This window comes from Nicotiana tomentosiformis, chromosome 12 (assembly GCF_000390325.3).
Source record: "Nicotiana tomentosiformis chromosome 12, ASM39032v3, whole genome shotgun sequence".
Taxonomy (NCBI): Eukaryota; Viridiplantae; Streptophyta; class Magnoliopsida; order Solanales; family Solanaceae; genus Nicotiana; species Nicotiana tomentosiformis.
The window spans coordinates 113,638,906-113,651,643 of record NC_090823.1 but is presented as its reverse complement, the minus strand read 5'-3'; positions in this window follow the sequence as shown (position 1 = coordinate 113,651,643).

Sequence of the window (12,738 nt, the reverse complement as noted above, 5' to 3'; positions counted from 1 at the left end):
CCCTCAAAGCCTGCTGGCACTCTGGCGTCCATTCAAAATTGTTCTTCTTTTTGAGCAATGTAAAGAAGCGATGACACTTTTTCGACGATCGGGAAATGAACCTGCTCAAAGTTGTTAACCTTCCTGTGAGTCTTTGGAGTTCCTTCACGTTTGATAATTGATCTGGGATATTGTCTATGGCCTTGATTTTTTCGGAGTTTACCTCAATTCCCCTTAGTTAGACCAGAAACTCCAGGAACTTATCGGAGCTGACCTCGAACACGCACTTTTCGGTGTTAAGTTTCATGTTATGCTACCTCAAGATATCGAATGTTTCTTGAAAATGATTAAAGTGGTCATCTGCATTCAAAAACTTAATGAGCATATAGTCTATATAAACTTCCATTGTTTTTCCTATTTTCTTTTCAAACATCTTATTTACGAGCCGTTGATAAGTGGCTCCGGCATTTTTCAACCCGAAAGGCATTACATTGTGACAATATGTATTGGAATTTGTTATAAATGAAGGCTTTTCCCGATCTTTCGGGTTCATCTTAATTTGGTTGTACCCGGAATAAACATCAAGGAAACTCATCAACTCGTGCCTGGCCGTGGCATCAATAATCTGATCGATATTTGGCAGTGGAAATGAATCTTTCGAGCATGCCTTATTAAGATCTGTATAGTCTATACACATACGAAATTTATTATTTTTCTTAGGAACTACTACTACATTGGCTAGCCAATTTGGATATCTTACCTCTCTAACCGAACCGATTTTAAACAAGCGGGTTACCTCTTCTTTGACGAATTTATTCCGGGCCTCAGCAATAGGGCGCTTCTTCTGTCATACCGGTGGTACGTTAGGGTCCAAAATCATCTTGTGCACGACTATTTATATCGGGATACCTGTCATATCCTCGTGCGACCATGCAAAACAATCAGTATTAATTTTTAGGAATTCAATAAATCCAGACCTGAGCTCGGGGTGCAGTCATGTTCCCAAGTGAAATTTTCTTTCTAAAAATTCTTCGAACAATGACACTTGCTCTAGTTCCTATGCCGTGGATTTCGTTGCGTCCGTTTCTTCCGGAACTTGGAAATATCTCAGCACCTGATATTGTTATGATGATTCTGCCCCTAGAATAACCTCTTCTAACTCTGGAGTAGGCGCCAGTTCCTATAATTGCTATGCCGTGCGCTCCTTCCCTTTGCTACTGGAAACTGAGATTGCATTCATCTCCCTCGTTGCCGGTTGGTCACCTCTTATCTGCTTGATTCCTTCGGGCGTCGAAAACTTTAGTAATTGGTGATACGTCAAAGGTGCATCTTTCATCTCGTTTAACCATGGCCTTCCTAAGATGATGTTTTATCCCAAATCAACCATCCACTACTTCGAAGAGAGTTGTTTTCATTACTCCTTCAGTATTCGTGAGCAGCAAGATCTCTCCCCGGGTCGTCACGCTCGCAAGGTTGAATCCAGCGAGGAGTTTTGTCGCTGGAACAATGCTTCTGGTGAGTTTAGCATGTTCCAATACTCTCCATTGTATGATATTAGCCGAACTTCCGGGATCCACTAGAACACGCTTAATTTTAAAATCTAACACATTTAACGAGATTACCAGTACGTCATTGTGTAGTACCAGCAATCCGTCTATGTCTTCCTCCGTAAAAGTAATATCGTCCTCCCAGAGTCTTTTATTGTGAGTTATCGATACTTTAGTCTTCTTTGCCACCGCAAAGGTGACCCCGTTAATCTCGTTCCCCCCAAAGATCATGTTGATCGTTTGGTGTGGGGTTTCTTCTCCTGTTGCGACCGTAATTGTTCTTAGCTTGATAACTCAAGAATTCTCGGAGATGACCATTCTTCACTAGCATTTCCACCTCCTCCCGAAGATGTTGGTAGTCCCATGTCCGGTGACCGTACGTCCCGTGGTATTCACACCATAAATTGGGATCTCTCTGGCTGGAATCAAACCTCATAGGTCTCAGGAATCGTGCTTCTTAATGTTCATCATGGCTAATACCAGTTCCACTATACTGACGCTGAAGATATATTCTGATAACCTGGGGTAAGAAAGATCTCGAGACCCTAACGTTTGTTTATCTTGAAGTGTTCTATTGCTTCGTCCACGATCTGTCCCTCCGTCAATGGTGAACTTGTTTGCTTCTCGAAAATTTCTGCCACGGCCTTCGACACGCTCATAGGGCAGAACCCGACCCCTCAAAGTCTGCCTATCCGCGTCGTAGTCATCCTTTGATTTTTCTCAACTAAGCATGTTGTACAAATTGCAAATAAGAGATAAGATACGTAGGCATATGAAATTAGGCTAAACATGATGACTACACATGCTAGAGTAACTCAATTAAGGATATAAAACGAAACTACTTAGCAAAAATCGGATTTTCAACATTTAGCTCGAGTACGCACTCGTCACCTCGCATACACGGCCTTCACATTGTAAATTACCATAATAGTACCATACTCTAAGGGGATTTCCCCCACACAAGGTTAGACAAGTCACTTACATCAAACCATGCTCAATCAATCAATTAGAAGGCCTTTCCCTCGATTTTCCGACTCCAAACGGCTCAAATCCAGTCAAAAATAATTACATACTATAAATATATCTATAGGAAACTAATCTAAATAATGAAATTATGATTTTTGGCAAGAATTGGAAAAATCGCCCCAAAAAGTCGACCCGGGCCCACGTCTTGGAACCCAACAAAAATTATAAAAATCGAACACTCATTCAATATCGAGTTCAACCATACAAGAATTATCCAAATACGACATTATTTAACCTTTAAAAATCCAAAATTTCGGTCTAAGAACTTTTATAATTTTTTCCCAATTTGACCACCTCAAATGTCTAATTAGATGAAGAAATCGAAGATAGATTAGTGAAAAATAATCAAAAACGAGTTAGGAACTCTTACCCCAACATTCTCACTGAAAATATCGAAAACTGTCGCCTAAATCCGAGCTCTCAAGTCCAAATGGTGAAAAATGACATAAACCCTCGATTTTGGAATTTTAATTTGCTGCCCAGTTAAATCCTTCTTCGCGAACGCGGAAATTGCCCCGCGTTCGCGAAGCATAAAAAAATGTTACTGCCTAAGTTCCTCTTATGCAAATGCGAGGGTCCACTCGCGAATGCGATGACCAGTGATCCAGGCCCCCGCGAACGCGGAACCTCACTCCTGAACGCGTAGGCCAATGCGTGAGGTCTACCCAGTCATTTCTATTCTTTGCGAATGCGTGACCCAGTACATGATCGCATAGCACCAAGACCTAATCCCTTCACGAACGCGTGGCCATCTTCGTGAACACAAAGGGTAAATTTCCATCCATCTCTGAAGACTCTATGCAAACGCCGGAACACCTTCGCGAACGCGTAGAAGGAAACCAGAAGCACCAGATTTCAACAATCATAATCTTTTGAAATGCGCCGAACATGGTCCGAATCACACCCGAGGCCATTGGGACCTCAACCAATTATACAAACAAGTTCTAAAGCATCGTACAAACTTAGTCGAGCCTTCAAATCATATCAAACAACGCTAAAACTACGAATTGCACATCGATTCAAGCCTAATGAACTTTTGAACTCCTAACTTCAACATTCGATGCTGAACCCTATTAAATCAAGTCCGATTGACCTCAAATTTTGTATACAAGTCACATTTGACATTACGGACCTACTCCAACTTCGGGAATCAGAATCCGTCCCCAATACCATCCACTCTCGGTTAAACTTTCCAAAAATCTTCCAACTTTCGCCAATTAACGTTGAAATAACGTAAGGACCTCCAAATCAATATCCGGATGAGCTCCTACGACGAAATTCACCATACGGAGATATTGGAACCAACAAAACTTCATTCCAAAATTGTCTTCACATAAGTCAAACTACGGATAACTCCTACGACTTAGACTTCTAATTTAGGAACTATATGTCCCATTTTACTCCGAAACTCTCCCGAACCTGACACCAAGCACCCTGACAAGTCAAGTAACCACAAAATAAAATAGAGGGAGCAATAAATAGGAGATTGAGGCTCATACTCTCAAAATGACCTGCCGGGTCATTACAAAGCTCCAAAAATATTACAATGCTCCAATTGATTAAAATGTCCAAATATCATCCACAATTCAATATCTACCATTATATATCACAGCTATATCAAAACAAATACGAAATGATTCACAAATATCCATTTGGGATTCACAATTTGGCACTAGCCTCCTACCATCCCAAATTATCCAATAGGTTCACACATTAGCCTATTCAATTCCATTATTATCATGTAATACTCATTTGGAGTCATTAATAATACTACGTTAATTACCCAACATCATCAAGTTATTATTCATTGCCTTCTCTAACAAAACTCTAGGTTCAAGAATACCCATTTCAAGAATTAGTATTGTATCTTATCCAAACGGTGATTCCCAACTCAATTCGTTCATCAATTAAGTTATCAAGTCTATTGGAATTATTAAAAACTCAAAACACTTCCATTTATATCAATTCATCATTATACATCTTCTTCTTTACCCAAAATAGCATTCTCAAGACCCACCCTTAGGGTTCATACAATTTTCCATTACAACTTCAAATAAAACTCATAAATATTCTACCCATACTCCAATATGTTATATATATGAAGCTCAAGTGAAGGGATTACCTCTTGGTGGAAGAATCTCACTTTTTCTCTTTTTGCTGTTCATAAAGATTCAACCCATTTTCTATGAATTTGATCCAGAATAATATTAGTGTTATCACTAAATGATATTATATAATCATTCTTATACCAAAATAACTTACCTTGAAGTGTATCCATGGTGGAAGAGCTCCTCCTTCTCTCTAGAAATCAATTCCAAGTTGAAGAACTAACTCATGTTCTCTCTAAACCCCTTATTTCTACATTTTAAAAATGGGTTTGATGGGTGCGTAGCCCCCTGCTACGCAGGGTAGCCTTCCATTCCTCTTCAATTGGCAGCTGTTGGATCTGCCTACCATGGTGCATAGGCTACGCTACTATGCTGCATAGGCTACGCAAGACTCGCGTAGCTGTTCTGTTACTTTTTAGCAAAAAGGTCATAACTCCTTTTAGAAACCTTCAAATGACTAATGGTTTGAAGCATTAGAAACTAGACACATCTATCTTTCATTTGATAGGTCATACACTATATAACTCTTCATATCTTATGATATATGTTCATTTGAAGTTACGTCTTGTGCGAACTCACTCGAAACTTTACCCCATCATATAATTTCCAACTTGACAATAGCCTTAGGGCTCTTCTTGGACCATAAACCATTCTTAATGCACCTCATACATATATTATCATGATCAATTGATATCATTCATATTATTAGTCATGTTCATACTCGAATTAATATAATTAGCACCCACCAATCTTCTTAATGGTTTTAAAATACTTCAAAATTTTTTGGGGTGTTACATTGGTAGTCTGTTTGTGGCCTATAGTTCTTTTCATCTACTCTCTAGCCGAGGGTTATCGAAAACAACCTCTTTGCCATCCCGGAGTTGGGGTAAGATCTGCGTACACATACCCTCCCCAGACCCTACTTGTCGGAATTCACTGAGTTTTTTTTTTTGTTATTATATGATGGTTGATGGTGTCGATGGCTAACAACGACGGATGTGGGTGCCGACTAGATAGTAGCTGATGGTGATGTTGGTTGATAGTAGTGATTATAGGTAGTAGATGGTGGATGACAGTAGTAGTTAACAATGGTGGTTGATGGTGGTGGTGACTGATTATAGTGATGGGTAATATATGGTGGTTGGTGGTGATGGTTGTAAATGATAGTTAGGGGTAGTGACAACTGACATTCGTGCTTGGCAGTGGTGGTAGTTGTGGCTGAGAATGGTGGTAGTGGGTGGTCGGTAGTGGGAGGTGGTAGTCTATAATAATATGGGATATCGATAGCAGTGGTGATGGTAATTAGTGGTGAAAGTGTAAGAATAATAATGAAATATCATTCTTACATAAATTCTTGAATGTATAACTATCTTCATGATATTAAGACTCTGTTATAGATCTTAATAAGATCTATTCAGACTCATTAAGTGGTTGTAAAATTAAAAAAATAAACGCACTTAATGGTTAAGATCTGAATGATTAAGATTCATATCTAAAAAACAAACGCACTTAATGGTTAAGATCTGAATGATTAAGATTGAGACCTCCGTTAAGTGCAAACAAATGTGACCTAAATGGTAATACAGTAACTTACGGTTGTATCACTTTTATACGTGCTTATCTCATTCTTCTCCTTGTAGCAGCGTTTTATACTGTACAACACGTACATCATCTTCTTACAATGAAAAACTGATGCTCTTTAATTTCTTGAGAATTAATTTTAAATTGCGCCATTATACTGTAAGAAGTAATTCGTGGAAGGCTGGCTGGAAACTAGCATGTACATGTTATCAACTACGCAAGTTACACATTTGGCCGGTTGTCAAAAAATAATTATATTTACTAGCCAACCGTAAGTTACTTGCGTAGTTAACTTTTATATATATATATATATATATTAATATACAAAAATATATATTTTGTCGGCTATATTTTTCGGAGTGACTATATTGTGTAGTTTTCCCTTTGGAGGAAGTGTTTGGGCTTCAGATACACCTTATTTGGATTTAGGCTAACGATCTTTACACAAATAGCCAATCAGATTTATTATTTTTTTTTATTCAGTACACATTGATTATACATTTCTATGGTTTTACACATATTATACTTATATTATTCATCAGCTGACTATTTTTAATTAAGCGGTTAAGAGCAATTATTTAAGTTAGTTTTTCATTTAAGTTTTTAATTTGACATTTTAGCATCTTTAATGGCAATCATGGCAAACCTGCACTTCTTTATATTTTCCTATTTACCATAGGTAGATCTCATTGAACAATTTTAGGAAATTTATTTCGAACACTATCAAACAAATATAGAAGAGCCCGCCACGGGATTATTATTATTATTCAGGGAGAAAGAGAAGCGACTTGAAAACGTTGTGGACAAATAAGGGAGAATCAGTTTTTAAAAAAAAAATCAAATGAAGAAAGAGGAGGCATTTTCAATCTTCATCCTGTTATTTGTATTGTACTAACCTTGCTAATATAGTAATATATGTGATTAATCATCAATATTCTGATATCACCCAGCTGTATTATGCTTTGCAAAATTATCAAATGTTGCACAAAGAATATATGCCAGTTAATGCAAAGCTGAGTGATAAGCAATTGTGTCTCTCTTGCTGCTAATCAGTGTTCAGTTTCTTTTTTCCTTTTCTTTTTTTCTTAGCCAATCAAAAACTATTGTCCAGTATAAGTATCATACTCATAATGCAAAGTAATTGCTTTCTCAATTACCTGCTTTAATTTCCTACAACTTGTTATTGTGGGTCAAATGTTGTAATGATTTTTTATTTTCCTTTCTTTTTCCTCTTTACTTATCCGATATTGAAAAGCAAAACTACTTGTCCGATTAATTTAGGTAGAAATTCAATAATAGTAAGACTTACAAGTGGTCATTCAAAAATAGTCACAGTTTCAAAAGTCATCGAAATTTAATTATTTTTCTAAATCTGAACGAAAATACTATTCAAAATCCGGAAAATACTCCAACATAATATACTGGAACTCCAGTATATTATACTGGAGCCAGCAAAGTATACCGGTCTAGCATAATATACTGGAAGTTCATACACAGGTGCACCGAACTCCAGTATATTATGCTGGACCGGTCTCTGTTGCAGTAAAATAGTGGCTATTTTTCAATGACTTAGTAAACGTCGGCTATTTTTGAATGATCATTCCGAAAACTGGTTAGCCCGTGCTATTTTTTGCACCATGTAGACCCACTAATTAAGGACAGTAAAACGCTCCTTCCCGAGAAGTTTTTCAGTTCCGGAGTTTAAACCCAAAACAGTTAATTTTTAGTAGATGGATACTAATCATTTCGGCATATTCTTTTGCATTGCCGGTTAATATATCATATTATCATTTGTTTACTTTAGGTACCGTAGCAATCAAATGCAGCCAAAATATATTCAAGTAATAAGAGGATAGGTACCTGTCATGACTCATGACGAGAATGTAACACAATTATTAGCACCTATTTTTATCAATTTTTGAAGTCACAAAAATATTTTTTATTTATTGATTGAGACGTTAAATATTATTTATTAGTCCCATGCCCTAAAGTTGGCCCGTAAATAAGTACATGTATGTTTAAGAGATGCTCCAAACTTCCTAATTATCTTCTTATCTTCATGATCAACATAATTAATAACATATCCTAAATCTCATTTTGCTTCCTTCTTTTAATGTTAATTTTTTTTAAAATGGTATGCTGTGGTTTTATCCATCACTCAATAAACAAAGCAATAATGGCTAAGAGGCCACGTTTCTAGTATTGACATTAAAATAGTGTCACAGTATTGACAAAGCAATAATGGCTAAGAGGCCACTTCTCTGAACAACATTAACAAATGGGTCGGTTTGGAACAAGCATAGTCGAAAACTTTTTTCCAATTTGTGACATTAGCTGATGACAGGACCGATAATAAATAAGGTTTGGACGGCTAATAATTATTATTATTAGAACATCTTAATGTCTTTTTCTTTATCATGGGGGATGGAGTTGCAAAATATAGCATGTGAGTAGGGCTCAAATACAATTAATCATGTCACGAGCATGAGTTGTATAGACCATGATTGGATTTCCCTTTTTTTGTTTTAGTACATATATAAAGATCAACCTCTTTGCTGGACATTCTAAAGAAAGCTAGCAAACAAATACAAATAGTAGAATTTGGCCCACAATTGTCACAAATGTAAGGGTTGTGGATGAAAGGTGGGGCATTGTTTTCTATTTCTTTTTATGGAGTTTTTGAAATCTATTAGACTTACCGGTTTTATAATATTTGGTTGAAATTGAAGAGAAAAAAAAGTAATTGAAATTGATATATCGTTGAACAAATTATTGAATCATTTGGGCACCACATTTTAAAAGGAACGATAAGTCTTGGAGGCCGGATGCGCATGATTATTGATTTATTTCAGAACTCTACATCATTTTGAAGTTCAGTAAATATTTAGAAAGTGAATAACAATATTTTTTCTTCACTTTTTAAGACTGTTAATAGAATACTAGTATTATCTTAGTGTAGGCATTTAAAATTTATTGGAATTAAATCCGTAAAATAATTTAGACAATATTTTAAATTCAAGATATATTATTTCAGATAAATTTATTGGGCTAATATAATTAGATTAGTTATATAAGTCCAACATATATGGATTAAATAAATAAGTCTTAATCCATTGGGCTAGCCCATTTAATTAGACTAAAGTGATGAGCCCACTTCATTAAGCCCAAGATGTCATCTTCCTAGAGGCCCAATTTGGTGCCATGTGTCATATGATGTGGCACGCCAAGTCAAGCGGAAGAGCCAATAAGATCATGCCATGTGTCAATATGACAAAGCACGACAAGTCACATTAAAAGGCTAATGAAATTGCGCCACGTGTGCAAGTGATATGTTATGGCCAATTAAATACGGTCTTGTCACACTTCAATTTGAGTGGTCAAAAAGAGTTTGTTCTTATCATAACTCTTCCCTCACAACCATAAATAGGGGTCTTCATAACCCAGAAAAGACACCAAAAGTTATAACAAGAAGCAAGAAAGAGCTTGTGGATCAAACACTATAAATTCCTTCACAAGTTTCAAGCTTCAAGCAATCAAGTTCAAGTTCAACAATCAAGTTCAACCTCAAGGATGAAGAACAAATCAAGTTCAAGCTCAAGAACGAAGAACAAACCAAGTTCAAGCTCAAGAACGAAGTACAAATCAAGTTCAAGCTCAAGAACGAAGTACAAATCAAGCTCAAGCTCAAAAATGAAAAATCAAGATTCAAGGAGTACGAGTTCAAATCAAAGTCCGTTCTAGTTGAATCCAAGATCATTGTCTGTGCCAACAAATATAAGTTCAAGATCAAGCTCAAAGACCCTTAATTTATATTTGAAAAGTAGAATAAGAGGAACTATAGAGATTGTAGCACTCAAATATTTGAAATAAAATACTACTATTGTTGCAATTTTTTTCGGTCTAAATTTTATTTTTTTTCGACACAAATTTATTATCTACGAATTCTGGCACGCCCAGTGGGACCATCTCTACTTCTCATCTCAACTTTTCAATCACCAAAATTTAAGAACATCGAAATGGCTTCAAAAAAAATTAACCCAGATCAACTTCCACTAAGGCTGCTAATTTCAAGTTCTACGCTGATGTAGAAAGCATCCTCGATGTTACCTTTGGAAGTTTTGGACCAACTACAAGGAGCAAGGCAAGATCTTTAGGACAACAAGCACTCCAAGTGTCGTCCGCATCAACCCCTATTTTAAAATCTCCATCCTCAAAAGGAGCAAGATCTTCCACAAACGCACCTGAAGGAGGAAGCGATGTTGCTGGATAGATTAAGAAAACTTTGGCTCTGCTTGACCTCTCCAGATCCAAGAACTATGTTATGAAGGAATATGATGATGCTTCAAGTGATGGATCCCCTCCACTTACACCGCATAGCGTGAGCCAATCAAGGATCAATTTGTATGACAATCCATGCTACTCTCCATCGTCCATAACAATCATGCAAGCCATGGTGACAAACACTTCATATGTGGAGGAACACTTGGCAAACTTGATGGAAGTAATCGCTCGCTTGACCAAGTGCATGCAAAATTTGGATGCTAGAATTGACAAGTTAATAGACAGGGTGGGAATCTTGATGGAAGAAGAATCCACCCATGCACCTAGCAAACTCCCAGAGATTCCAGAGAGTAATTCTCTCCCAAAACAAATTGCATCTGCTAAGGCTATCCCTATCTCATTTGAAGGGATAATTCCAATCGATCAACTGAATGAGTTCATTGAAGGAACTATTAAAAATAAGTATGAAGTTGTTGCCAAGTCCTCTCTTATATACGCAAAGCCGTATACTGCAAGGATCGATATGTTGAAGATGCCTGCTAGCTATCAACCTCCAAAGTTTCAATAGTTTGATGATAAAGGTAATCCAAAACAACATATGGCACACTTCGTTGAGACGTGCAATAATGTTGGGACTTGTGAAGATTATCTTGCCAAGCAATTTGTCCGCTCGCTAAAAGAAAATGCTTTTGATTGGTATACAGACCTCGAGGCGGGATCTATTAATAGTTGGGATCAACTACAACAAGAGTTCCTCAGTCGCTTTTATAGCACGAGACGTACTGTGAGTATGAAAAAACTTACAAATACTCGTCAACAAAATGGCGAACCATATATTGACTTTATCAATCGTTGGAGGAATGCAAGCCTCAACTGCAAAGACAGGCTTAGTGAAGCTTCGGGCATAGAGATGTGCATCCAAGGCATGTATTAGGGACTCCGCTACATTTGCAAGGTATCAAACCTAGCACATTTGAAGAACTTGTGACTCATGCCCATGACATGGAGTTAAGCATGGCCTCCACTCAAAAAGAAAGGTTGCCTATCTATGAGCCTCGCAAAGGGAACGACAAGCAAGAAGTCAGGAAATGGAGAAAGTTTGCACCCAAATCTGAAAACAAAGAAGCTATGAATGTAAATACATCGCGTGTGAAGTTCACAGTGAAGGTGAGCAAGAAGCAGAGTACGAAATCCACTTCTTTTCAAGATAAACCAAGTGAAAATTTGACTCTAAAAGAAATGCAAGAGAAGGAGTACCCATTCTGGATTTTGATGTGCCAGCAATTTTTGAAGAACTCCTCGAGTTAAATCTCATTGAGCTTCCGGAGATGAAGCGGCCAAATGAAGCTAGTAACACGAATGACCCAAATTACTGCAAATACCATCGACTCATGAGCCACCCTCTGGAGAAGTGTTTTGTCTTCAAGGACAAAGTTATGGACTTGGCCCGTGAAAAGAAGATCGTGCTTGAAGATGAAAAGGCAAGTGCGAACCCAGTTTCTATCACCTTTGGCTCATTCAGTCTAGATGAGATATGCAGTTTAAAAGAAATCAAAGGTGAAGAATTATTGGAGAATAACAAAGTCGAAGTAGATGACCATGATGATGATGAGGGTTGGACATTAGTGACTTGTCGTAGGTGCCACAAAAGGAGCCCACAAAAAGAATCAATAGAACAACAAACAAGAAAAATGATGGTGAAAAGACCAAGGAGATGGAATCCAGTTAAGCATTTGAAGAAAGCAAAAGTGGAGGTGCACCATCCTCAAAAGCCACGACATCCAGTGACCTTGGAGGAGTTTTTACCAAGTTGGTTCCGCACGAAGATTTCCCATGAGGGTATTGATGCCTCTTATTGCTATGCTGACAAAGAGAAAGAAAAGAGTGATGACTTACCATCGGCACCATCTTCAAAAAAGCTCATTGAGTCCTTCCTCAAGAAGTTAATGCTTGTGAGGAAAAAGTTACGTTCACAAATGACGATCTTCTACTAGGTGACCTTAAAGTTGAATTGTTTAAGCCCTCCAAATCTTCAAGTTGAAGTCTTCAAGTCTGCTAGTTTTTCAAGTTGAATTTTTAAAGTCCACCACTTTTCAAGTTGATATCTGCAAAGTCCGCCAAATCTTCAAAGTTTCCAAATGTTCAAGTCAATGTCGTCAAGTCCACAAAGTCTTCGAGTTGAAGCTTTCTAATTTTCCAATATTAAGGTGGACATT